Below are 13,663 nucleotides of genomic sequence, written 5' to 3'. Positions count from 1 at the left end.
AGTTACATTCAGTCGGGCAGCTTGTCACCGTCCTTGCAGCCATCACCGGCTGGGCGCGTGTCTGTGACTTCTTCCTCTCATTCCTCTCTCCCATCAACACTCGCTTGTAGCTGCTAAAGACAATGTTATAAAACATGAATCTGCACTCATGTTCAGTCACTTAATATCCCGTTTGTAATCCTTCCCTTTACAGACAGACAGACAGACAGACAGACAGACAGACAGACAGACAGACAGACAGACAGACAGACAGACAGACAGACAGACAGACAGACAGACAGACAGACAGACAGACAGACAGACAGACAGACAGACAGACAGACAGACAGACAGACAGACAGACAGACAGACAGACAGACAGACAGACAGACAGACAGACAGACAGACAGACAGACAGACAGATAGACAGACAGACAGCACCATGGATCATGCTTGGCTGCACTCAATTCAGCACAATGGACAAGACCTAATGCGTCATTCTATTCAGCACCACCGACAGCGCCAAAGTGACAGGGACAGCCCTCATTGCGCAACCCTACCTAACATCGTTAGACATACTGGTCTTGATTAGAGTGATTACTTTAATAGTATGTTAATAGTGTAATAGTATGTTTAATAGTATGTATGTTCTAACATTAGTACTGTGTATCACCGTGTTTCACCCCAGTTACTTAGTTGCACCGATGTCAGCCAATCAGATGCTCCCTTTTGAGTTGTTCCCCTGTGAGAAACTAGTTTGCTATCTTGGTCTTGTTTGCATGTTGGGATGTAATCCAGTCTCTATAGGTGTTCTGTCTGGGCAGGATTATACAGGGAATCCAATCTGAGGGAGTGGGAGTAGACCAAGCGTAAGACCCAACCTGTATCTTAAATTAACCTGAACATATCCCTAAAACCTTCCTGGGCTGAAAGTTTTGGCACTATCCCAAACCGTTAACCAAGGCTATGTCCTTGCATATTCTTCTCTGGCTAACATTTACAGGCTATTAAACATAAATAGAATGGAAAGACAATTATCACTAAATGGTATTAATTCCTGATACGGCAGTCCAAGTAATTTAGACGCTTAAAGTTGCCCCTTGCTAAAATAGCTAATTCAGATGAGTTAAAAGCTCATTTAGACTAAAGAACATCAATTTTAGAGCACTATTCATTGCCTGTAGTAGTTCCTAAGGAAACAAATTAGAGTTTGTAAGACAGTGCTAACCTCGTCCCTAGTCTCAATTGCTACCGCATATAGAGGCTGGTAACACTGTGCTTCAAAGTGGAACCTGAAAGGGGTCTGTTAAATAAATATAAATATATATGTAAATATTTGAACCTTTATTTTGACAGGGAAGTCAGATGAGCCCTGCATAAATACATCAAACCCATACAATATGCAACATCACCACAAAATATTACGAAAAACAGACACATTTATCCACATAGAGTTCCCGATCCTTACTCTGGACTGACAAAGGGGGACCAGAACATCTCATTTCAGAGAACTCGGTAAGTTGTTCCACATAATGATAAAACAAAAACAACCAAAAGCAGCATTACCCAAATCTGTGGAGACCGTAAGAGCCTCCAGTGTTATCCAAGCCTGAGAGCAGGATTGGCCATTTGTAAGTCTAAATTTGAATTCATGATGATAAATATACAGGACGTTTTGGCATCAGTTCTTCGGAGATGAACACAAGAAAATGCTTCTCTCTCCTCACAAACTGTACAAAGAGGCCCAACCCACGTTTTATTACAATACACAATGGTGAGTTCTAGAACCATCACCGGTAATAAACCTAAGGGCACAATGGTGGTTTAGGTGTAGATGGTGGTTTAGGTGTAAACCACATCTAGTGGTTTAGGTGTAGATGGTGCTGCATGCATAGAGATCATTTAAAAAGTAAATATTAGAACACATTGACCATGTTATTTTTGGGAAGCCCAATTGATTCTGAGTTCGGGCATGTTTGATGTTATTTCTTTCATTCAACAATTCTCATTTACAATTACGACCTGGCCAAGAGGCATAACATTGCAACAGTGAACAGGACAACAGAAAATTCCACCAAAATGATACTACATACAGAAAAATGATACAAATCAAATAGAAAAACAAAGAAATATTCAGTGGGTTAGAGAACAGAACACAGCAGCAGACTTAATGATCAGTGGTCAGATAGCAGCTCAGTTAATATGTTTTTGAAGGAGTGTTACGGAATTAATGTGTCAAGTTTGAGGGTCTTTTTGAGCTTTTTGAGCTCTACTAGAGAGCAGGTTGTTATTGGTAGTGGAGATTCTGAGGAGTGAGCTGAGGTAGAGAGAGGACTTGCCTATGAGGGACTTGGTACCAGTGGGTCTGGTGTTGTGTATGTATCAAAGACCAGTTGACCAGAGTGTAAAGGTCACAGTGATTAATGTTGAAGGGGGCACTGGTAACAAAGTGGATGGCAGTGTGGTAAATTACGTCTAGTTTATTGAGGATGCTTTTGGGGTCAAGGCTGTAAACTACATCACCATAGTCCATGGACATTTTTACAAAGGTGTGCTTGACAGAGTGGGTGAAAGATGCTTTGTTGCGGTACAGGAAACAAATTCTGGATTTAATTTTAGACTGAAGGTGAGTGATATAGATATGGAATGAGAGTGAGCAGTCCAGCCATGCACTAAGGTATTTATAGCTGTTGACATAGTCTAGCTCTGACCCATTCATGGCGAGAAAGTTAGGAGGACAGACAGGTTAAGGTACAGGGCCGGCTCCGGACATAAGCGGTCCCTTAGGCCCAGGGCCCCTGAACTCAGTCGGGGTCTCAACTTATTGTTGAGAGTTAGAATAGTAGAATACACAAGGTGCAAGTTTGACATTTGGATGTGCATCAGCAGTTTTTCTCTTTGTTTTCTTAGTCATTGACAGTCACTCAATTAGCCATGTCAGCTAACAATTCTTAGATTGGTAAATTACACTAGCCAGTTATCTAAACCTGTGGCAATCATGGCCGAATACCGTGCACAAGGGCCCTGACCTCCAGCGTGCCCCCATTGATTTTGTTAGTCACTCTCACTCAGATATAATTAACAATGCATAAGGCATGGCAACATGTGTAGAAATCCAGTAAATTAGCATTACAACTGCAAAAATGTCTCTGCCCCATAGCAAAATGTGTAGAACTGCAGAAAACGTGCTTTAAAATGGCAACATTTTCTCAATGCCCAATGGTAGAATGTGTCGAATTGCAGGAAATAAACTTTCAAACATACATTTTTCTCTCGGCCTGCAAGAGGGCATACTGGTTTTTGTTAAAGCTACAGTGAGCTCCAAAAGTATTGGGACAGTGACACATTTGTTTTGGCTCTGTACTCCAGCAGTTGGGATTTGAAAATATAAGTTGAATTCATATTTTCATCCATTATTGGGTGAAACGTTTAGAAATTACAACTCTTTTTGTACGTAGTCCCCCCCCCCCATTTTAGGGGACCAAAAGAATTGGGACAAATTCACTTATACGTGTATTAAAGTTGTAAAAGGTTAATGATTTGGTCCCTTATTCAAAGCACACAATGACTATGTCAAGCTTGTGAATCTACTAATTTGTTGGATGCATTTGCTGTTTGTTTTAATTGTGATTCAGATAATGTTGTGCCCGATAGAAATTAATGGTAAATAATGTATTGTGAAATTATGTAATCACTTTTATTGTAAATAAGAATAGAATAGGTTTCTAAACACTTAATGTGGATGCTAACATGATTACCGATAATTGTGAACAATGAAAGTACAAATATCATACCCCCAACACATGTTAACCTCTCAGCATTAAAATAACAAGAGAGGTTAGCATTTTGGGGGGGTTATGATATTTACGTCTGTAAATTCAGCATTATTCACGGTTCACCCGATATGGATGAAAATACCATAAAATGAAAGCTACTTTAACCCCATAGTCATTGTATCATTTCAAATCCAAAGTACTGGAGTACAGAGCCAAAACCACAAAAAAAACATTGTCAACATTGTCACTGTCCCTTTTGGGTGGTCAGCACAGTGTTCAGGGAGGGGACAGTTGTGTAGAGCATAGTGTCGTCGGCGTAAAGGCAGGTGAGGAAGTCACCAGCAGCATACACAACATTGTTATCCCATCCGAGTCTAAGCCCTGTCTAAGCTGGGAGGGGAGAGGGGGTTGTACCAAGCCATATGGAATTTACCAAGGATCAAAATTCATATAGAATTTTAAGACCCCTTGAAGTATCAAATATATATACCGTTCGGGTGCTGCAGACGGTTTTGTGAGAAGACCGATTTTCCAGCTCTGTTACCTTTCACTGCAGATACGGAAGTGCAAGATAGATGGATGTGGTGGATTGAAACACATGTATCTAGCTTAACAGACAGATTGTTATTGGGGTTTTGTTTATTAAGCTAATTCAATTTCAGTGGAAGTACGGACATTGACATTAGGGGTTTTTAATATACACAAAGAATAGGGTCGGTTCAAGAATCAATACTTTTGGAACCCAAATAGATAAAGCAAGTAGTTTGGATAGCAGGGCCTCGGATTTGACACATTGTACAAGACCAGAGAAATTGTTTTCAAACCAGGCTAGACAATCCTCTGAGAACCCTAAGTCGATGAGACTGTTGAGCAGGATACAGTGGTTAACAGAATCAAAGGCTTTAGCCTAACAGAATCAAAGGCTTTAGCCAGATCAATAAAAACAGCTGCACAATACTGCTTGTTGCCAAAAGCAGATATGATGTTGTTAAGAACTTTCAGTGTTGAAGAGATACTCTCATGCCCAGCTCTGAATGCCAGACTGCATAGCAGAAAGAAAACTTTGGGACTCCAGATGGCAGGTTAACTGTTCAAAAACTTTGGAAAGGCAAGATGGAGTTTGCAGTTGGGGTCTAGCTTATCTCCCTCTTTGAAGAGTGGTGTGACGGCAGCAGCTTTTCAATCTTATGGGACTTCAGATGTTTGTAAGGTAAGGTTGAAGAGGCAAGCGATAGGGGCTGAGGTGATGAAGGAGGACAGCTTCAGAAATAAGGGTTACAAATTATTAAGGCAAGCTGATTTATAAGGGTCCATAAAATGTATATGTGAAACTATTTCTAAGATGAGTAGCTTCAGATTTTCTGAACTCACTTCCTTGTGCTGCTCACGAGCTGAAGTCCACAATGAAGGGAGGAGGGTCTAAGGGTTATGCTAGATGGTGATGGACTGAAAGATCATCTAATTAAAACCACCGGTTGTTTTGCCCGCTCCTGCCATGGGCTTTTGTTCAAGTTCCATTCTCTGATGCTGTGAAACCAGACTGTTCGAATGAGAGAGAGCTGGCTGGTTGACTAGGTTTATACATGTAAAAAACTTTAAGAACATAATGTTGAGTTGCACTCCCACTCTTTTACCCTCAGAATAGCCTCAATTCGTCAGCGCATGGACTCTACAAGGTGTCGAAAGCGTTCCACAGGGTTGCTGGCCCATGTTGATGCCAATGCTTGCCACAGTTGTGTATAATTGGCTGAATGTGGTAGTGGACCATACTTGATACACAAAGTAAACTGTTGTGATTGAAGAACCCAGCAGTGTTGCAGTTCTTGACACACATAAACCGGTAATACCATACCATTCAAATTCCCTTAAATATTTAGTCTTGCCCATTCACCCTCTGAATGGAACACATACATAATGCATGTGTCAATTGTCTCAAGGCTTGAACATCTTTCTTTAACCTGTCTCCTCCCCTTCATCTACACTGATTGAAGTGTATTTAACAAGTGACATTAATAAGGGATCATAGCTTTCACCCGGTCAGTCTATTTCATGGAAAGAGCAGGTGTCCTTAATGTTTTGTACACTCAGTGTAGGCTGTTGTCAATAAAAGTCAGACTAAGGTGCAGAACATTCGATTTGCCTGCTGGGGGGCAAGGAGACCCCCAGCTCTGCTAAACTATTGACAACTGCATGCGGTTTTCAAGGGATTTTTAAAGAAATGTTGCAACTATGTAGTTGTAAAATAATCAACTCCTGCAGAACACAGTCAGAACGACTAATTTCTGATTTATTCCATGACAAACATCATCAGAGTTATTTTATGTTTAGCAAACATAATTTCAACATGCATTTTCAGACACCTGAGGGTAGCCTATGCATTTGGCATGTAGCTAGCTAGCTAAGCAAACAACTTGTGTCATTTAGCTTGCTTCATCATCAGAGATTAGGCTTTTGGAAAGAGCTTGACATCGGCAAGTATTTGAGTCTAAACTCGTCCGGGTAAAGATGTCAGTCTGTTTACTGTTATGACCATCATAGATAGATATCTATAAATATTGTTTATTTTGCTTGCTATCTAGGTTCCCCTGAAAGTTATCTCATTAAATAGCCTAATTGACTTGATCTGTCATTAGCTAGCTAGCAAACCAATTTGACATTGTCTATCAATCAATTTATCATATTATGTCTGTCAGCAGCAATAATTATTTAACAGTCTGAAAAACAATGTTGTAAAGGGCATACTGTTAGCTAGCTTAGGTACGTTGGTTGAAGAAAAAAAGAATATCACTTACTAAAATGTTTTGGCAACTGTAGGCCTACAAAGTTTCTAGCTACCGGTCGCTTGCAAACATTATTAGCTAGCTACAGTACATTACACGAGCAAATGTGCCCTTCTGATGCTTGACAGAAAGAGCCCACAATAGATGTAAAATTAACCTAAACCACACATACTTGTCGGATATAGTCCAGCTAACAATTGTAGGGAAAGAGAACATTTGCGTCTTGTTACCCGTAATGTATGTTAGCAAAAGCCTTCCCATTTAGCATATTTTAGCATTAGAGTTAGAACATTCCCTTAATGTGAAATAGAACTTACCCAGTAAGTGGTTACCATGTTCTCAGAATATCAGATATTAATGTTCTATACATTTTTCTTAGGAACATTGTAAGAACATTCCTGTGCCCAGTTTTCTGAGAGTTAGGAGCATATTCTGTTAATGTCACACCAAACATAAACAGAATGGGGTTGCCATGTTCTCCGAATATTATAAAATAATGTTCTAGAAAAGTTACGTGGGAAAGTTGCAAGAACAATCCTGTGTATCAGTTGTCAGGTTGTTGCCTAATGGTCCCAAAGAAACGAAGATTACGTATGTAACCCCGGTTATGTGCGCTACATGGATTACTCCAATATATTGTTATCACTCCGCGGCAGAGGGATACATCCGAGGTGAGGATTTACAGATTTACTCCCGTGTACACCTGTCAAGGCTGGGGTACGCCCCTATGGCCTCGACACACGTTGAGGCACCGTACAGCAGTGGTTCTTAAACTGTTTCAGCCCGGGATGCAAATGAGAAATTCTGTGTTTTCCTGGGCTCCAAGCTTAGGAACATATGCAACTATATGTAAATATTGGTACATTTCATTGCTCTTATGCCAAAAACAAACAAATGCAATATAAACAAAACAAATAATTAAATGAAATACCCATATAAATAGCTAGTCATGTTAATTTCCCCCATTAAAAACTCTTCCATATCTGTCTAATTTTAATTCTGAACTGGAACAAACTGATTAATCACATCACACAGATATATAACAGAAAACAATCACAAGGATGTAGCAGAAAATGCGCACACACACACACACACACACACACACACACACACACACACACACACACACACACACACACACACACACACACACACACACACACACACACACACACACACACACACAGAGAGAGAGAGTCCTAATGAGAGGTGTGTGGCTGGTTGAAGTTTTCAACAAGCATGTCTATTCTGGGCTCAGTTTTTGACAGTGCAACATTGATGTCGTGCTCATCATCGAGACTGTTTTTGTACTTGTTTTTTTAAAAGTAATTCAGAGTTGAGAACCCTGACTGACATAGGTAGGTGGTGGCAAACAGGACCAGAACATCTACTTCTTTCTCAATCAGGCAGGAGACCGCTTCCTGCTGTAGATGAGCAACTCAGAACTGTGTGTGTGTGTTTGTGTGATTGCCTCAAAAAGAATCTTGCGTCAATCAGTATATTCCAGTTCCAAAAAAAATATGACTTTTGACAGCAACGGTTCCAACCTAGACTTATTTCCAACAAGAACTTCTACAGTAAGATGTACAGTAGGACCGATACTTTTTCATCTTCATCTGTACTGTTACTTAGGGTTGCAATCAGGTTGCAATCAGTAGCTAGCTAACTTGCTTTGGCTAACGTTAGCTATTAGCTGTGTACAATGCCAGGGGATTGTTTGAAAGAGAAACTCACATACAGTGAATTCGGAAGTTTACATATACCTTAGCCAAATACATTTATACTCAGTATTTCACAATTCCTGACATTTAATCCTAGAAAAAAATCCCTGTTTTAGGTCAGTTATTATCACAACTTCATTTTAGATTGTGAAATGTCCTAATAATAGTAGATAGAAAGATTTAATTCAGCTTTTATTTCTTTCATCACATTCCCAGTGGGTCAGACGTTGACATACACTCAATTAGTATTTGGTAGCATTGCCATTAAATTGTTTAACTTGGGTCAAATGTTTCGGGTAGCCTTCCAAAAGCTTCCCACAATACTTTGGGTGGATTTTGGCCTATTCCTCCTGACAGAGCTGGTGTAACTGAGTCAGGTTTGTAGGACTCCCTGCTCTTACACACTTTTTGAGATCTGACTATGAATTTTCTATAGGTTTGAGGTCAGGGCTTTGTGATGGCCACTCCATTACCTTGACTTTGTTGTCCTGCCACAACATTGGAAGTATGCTTGGGGTCATTGTCCATTTGGAAGATCCATTTGCAACCAAGCTTTAACCAAGCCTGACTGATGTCTTGAGATGTTCAGTGCTTCAATATATCCACATAATTGTTCTCCCTCATGATTCCATCTATTTTGTGAAGTGCACCAGTCCCTCCTGAGGCAGAGCACCACCACAACATGATGCTTCATGGCTGGAATAGTGTTCTACAGCTTGCAAGCCGCCCCTTTTTCCTCCAAACATAACAATGGTCGTTATGGCCAAACAGTTATATTTTTCTTTCATCAAACCAGAAGACATTTCTCCAAAAAGTGTGATCTTTGTTCCCATGTGCAGTTGCAAACCGTAGTCTTTTTTATAGAGGTTTTGCTGGCCACGACACAGATATCAGTGAGGGGCACGCATCTCAGTCGTGCCCAGGATGCAGCCACACCTCGTGTTGAATGTGCCACCACAGATCCCAGCACTGGCCTCCCAGCAAGGCGGTATGATGTCGTAATCGTGTCCACGATCCAGTGAGAGAGCCTTTGCTTTGATAGCCCAGCCCCCAGGACACTCTCACCATAGCAGAGATGTTCAGGACCAGTTTATTACTGGCCACCCATTCTCAAACAGATTGCAACTCTTTGTTAACTTCTTGATGCATCCATCACGTTAGCGAGATCATTTTCGTCAACATCTGCTGAATTGCAGAGCTTCAAATTAAATTACTAAAAATATTTTCATGAAATCACAAGTGCAATACAGCAAAACACAGCTTAGCTTGTTGTTAATATCAGATATCAAAAAAGCTTTTCCGCGAAAGCATACCAAACGTTTATGTAAGGACATCTCTCTCAGCATCTCTCTCAGCAGACAAAACATTAGAAAAGAAAGAAACTCCTATTGAAAAAGCTAAGGTCCGGTTGAAATATTATCGATTATATATTGTAAAAACAACCTGAGGATTGATTATAACAACGTTTGACATGTTTCTACGAACTTTACGGATACTATTTGGAATTTACGTCTGCCCCGTCATCACCGCTCGAGCCTGCGGATTTCTGAACATAACGCACCAACCAAATGGAGGTATTTTGGATATAAAAATAATCTTTATGGAACAAAAGGAACATTTATTGTGTAACTGGGAGTCTTGTGAGTGCAAACATCTGAAGATCATCAAAGGTAAGTGATTCATTGTATTGCTTTTCTGACTTTCATGACCAATCTACTTGGCTGCTAGCTGTTTGTAATATTTTGTCTACTGAGAGAGATGTTCTTACAGAAACACTTGTTATGCTTTCGACGAAAAGTTTTATTGAAATCTGACGGACCAGGTGGACTAACAACAAGCTAAGCTGTGTTTTGAATATTGCACTTGTGATTTCATGAAAATTAAACACCTTCTGGGAGGGAGGGTGGACAATGAGTCTGTCGTAGCGGATGTACACAATGTCCTCACACGCTCTGGCAGCTTTCATGGCTGGGATCAGTTCTTTCCTCTTCTGGCGCACAGCTTCAGGATAGTCCTCGTTGAGGAAGATATACGTTCTTGGCTCTTTCCAGAACAGCTACCTTGTCTTTCAACCCCAGCAAATTGACCACTATCGGCCTGGGCCTATCACCTGGGGCCGGTGGTGGCTTTTCCAATCCTGTGGGCGCGCTCCACCTCAATCTTCCTATGGTCCATCTTCAATTTCTCAGAGATCATTTCCCTCACTTTTTCCTCAGACTCCATCTAGGTCTCATGTGGAGACTCTGCAATTCCATCCACAACCATGTTGTTCTGCCTTGATTGTCCCTCGAGATTGTCGGATTTATCTGTCATGGATTCACACATAGAACTGATGTCCTTTCTCAATGACTTACAGATTGCTGTCATCTTGCCGTTCTTCTGTTTCAACTCGTCGAGCTGACCCTGGGAGAACTTCTAACTGTTCTTCAGGTCTGGACCTCTCTGGTCAGGTTGTCCATTTTTTTATTAGTAGAATCCACAAGTATTTGGACAAAACACTTGAAACTATTTTCTTGTTGTTGTAATGACTGCTTATAGGTCTCTTTTTGTTTGTTAAAAAGACCCTTCATGTGTAATAGAGAGACACCACTGGCACTGTCCTCAATGGTACTCCCGCTGGCTTTGGTCTTTGTCATGGTAGCTAGCAATATATGTTAGGCTGTTACTCCTCGCAGTTCCAGACAGGTCATGCGGAAAATTGAAAACAACAAACAGCAGGGATCTAGACAGCCACAAACGGGGGACAATCAGCTGTCTCAGCCACAATGGCTAACTGCGTCACAGGCTTCATTCAAGAACACCACGCTAGCTTGATGTCCAGCTAGCTAGCAGCTAAGCTAGCAGCGATGCCAAATATCTCCTCAGACTCGACCTTGGTCAGCAGGATCACTGGAAAGATACAAGCAGTCCCAGCAACTGTTGCCAACTGCGTCACGGGATCCAACATAAGAATCGAGGTACAGTGCCTTGCGAAAGTATTCGGCCCCCTTGAACTTTGCGACCTTTTGCCACATTTCAGGCTTCAAACATAAAGATATAAAACTGTATTTTTTTGTGAAGAATCAACAACAAGTGGGACACAATCATGAAGTGGAACGACATTTTTTAACAAATCAAAAACTGAAAAATTGGGCGTGCTAAATTATTCAGCCCCCTTAAGTTAATACTTTGTAGCGCCACCTTTTGCTGCGATTACAGCTGTAAGTCGCTTGGGGTATGTCTCTATCAGTTTTGCACATCGAGAGACAGACATTTCTTCCCATTGGATGGAGAGCATTTGTGAACAGCAGTTTTCAGTTCTTTCCACAGATTCTCGATAGGATTCAGGTCTGGACTTTGACTTGGCCATTCTAACACCTGGATATGTTTATTTTTGAACCATTCCATTGTAGATTTTGCTTTATGTTTTGGATCATTGTCTTGTTGGAAGACAAATCTCCGTCCCAGTCTCAGGTCTTTTGCAGACTCCATCAGGTTTTCTTCCAGAATGGTCCTGTATTTGGCTCCATCCATCTTCCTATCAATTTTAACCATCTTCCCTGTCCCTGCTGAAGAAAAGCAGGCCCAAACCATGATGCTGCCACCACCATGTTTGACAGTGGGGATGGTGTGTTCAGGGTGATGAGCTGTGTTGCTTTTACGCCAAACATAACGTTTTGCATTGTTGCCAAAAAGTTCAATTTTGGTTTCATCTGACCAGAGCACCTTCTTCCACATGTTTGGTGTGTCTCCCAGGTGGCTTGTGGCAATCTTTAAATGACACTTTTTATGGAAAGGGCTTTCTTCTTGCCGCTCTTCCATAAAGGCCAGATTTGTGCAATATACGACTGATTGTTGTCCTATGGACAGAGTCTCCCACCTCAGCTGTAGATCTCTGCAGTTCATCCAGAGTGATCATGGGCCTCTTGGCTGCATCTCTGATCAGTCTTCTCCTTGTATGAGCTGAAAGTTTAGAGGGACGGCCAGGTCTTGGTAGATTTGCAGTGGTCTGATACTCCTTCCATTTCAATATTATCGCTTGCACAGTGCTCCTTGCGATGTTTAAAGCTTGGGAAATCTTTTTGTATCCAAATCCGGCTTTAAACTTCTTCACAACAGTATCTCGGACCTGCCTGGTGTGTTCCTTGTCCTTCATGATGCTCTCTGCGCTTTTAACGGACCTCTGAGACTATCACAGTGCAGGTGCATTTATACGGAGACTTGATTACACACAGGTGGATTGTATTTATCATCATTAGTCATTTAGGTCAACATTGGATCATTCAGAGATCCTCAATGAACTTCTGGAGAGAGTTTGCTGCACTGAAAGTAAAGGGACTGAATCATTTTGCACGCCCAATTCTTCCGTTTTTGATTTGTTAAAAAAGTTGGAAATATCCAATAAATGTCATTCCACTTCATGATTGTGTCCCACTTGTTGTTGATTCTTCACAAAAAAATACAGTTTTATATCTTTATGTTTGAAGCCTGAAATGTGGCAAAAGGTCGCAAAGTTCAAGGGGGCCGAATACTTTCACAAGGCACTGTAGCTACCAATAACTTTCTAATATACTTTTAAACAACAAACTTTCCAAACAAAACCTAGCTCTTCCTTGTTCCGCGTACAACAGGAAGGTGGACTCTAACTGTTCAACAGGCGGCTTTACCAAAACCGCCAAGACCACATCCAGATCCCAGCTTGCCATTGAGCGGGTCCTAGCTGGCTAAACATGGAGAATAAGGGATAGCACCCCACCGGCCTGTCCATTCACCCCACATGGCAGGCAGATATAGCAGCCAAATACCCTCTCAGTGTAGAGGCTGCCAAGCCCTCATCCAAGCGAGACTGGGGACATACTGCACCCTGCATGACTCGGGCACAACCTCAATACCAGTGCACCAAGAGCAGAACAATCACCAGCGCAACTGGTATGCCGCGGTTGTAGCGGTGCCCTTGCGCTCTGCCTGGTGTTCATCAAGCCCCCCTGTAGTCCTAACATGGACCATTGGTGTCGTTCAGCAGCCAAGCCCATAGACTGAGACGGTGCGGTCTAGGACGCCATAGAGTTCCCCCTGGCAGGTTGGGTCTCAGGGGCAGTTGTCAAGGTGTCCCAGGCAACAGGGACAGGAAAAGGCTGAACCAGGGTCATCTAGGCTAGTATGGGGCCACCAGCAGCACCACCAGCAGCAGATGATGCTCCACCATCCTGGTCCTGTCCAGCACGGCCTGGATCAAGGGGAAAAGTGGGGTGAATGTGTAAAGCTCCAGCCCTGGCCAATTCTGAGCCAGAGCATCCAAGCCCCGAGGCCCTGGTGGATCCGACATGGAGTACCACAGGGGGCAGTGTGCATTGACCAGGGAAACAAACAGGTCTACCTACACTCTCCCAAACTTGTCCCACATGGGCTGCATGACCTGGGGATGTAG

The sequence above is a fragment of the Oncorhynchus kisutch genome, linkage group LG29, assembly GCF_002021735.2.
Source record: "Oncorhynchus kisutch isolate 150728-3 linkage group LG29, Okis_V2, whole genome shotgun sequence".
Taxonomy (NCBI): Eukaryota; Metazoa; Chordata; class Actinopteri; order Salmoniformes; family Salmonidae; genus Oncorhynchus; species Oncorhynchus kisutch.
Note: the sequence above shows the minus strand (reverse complement) of the source record.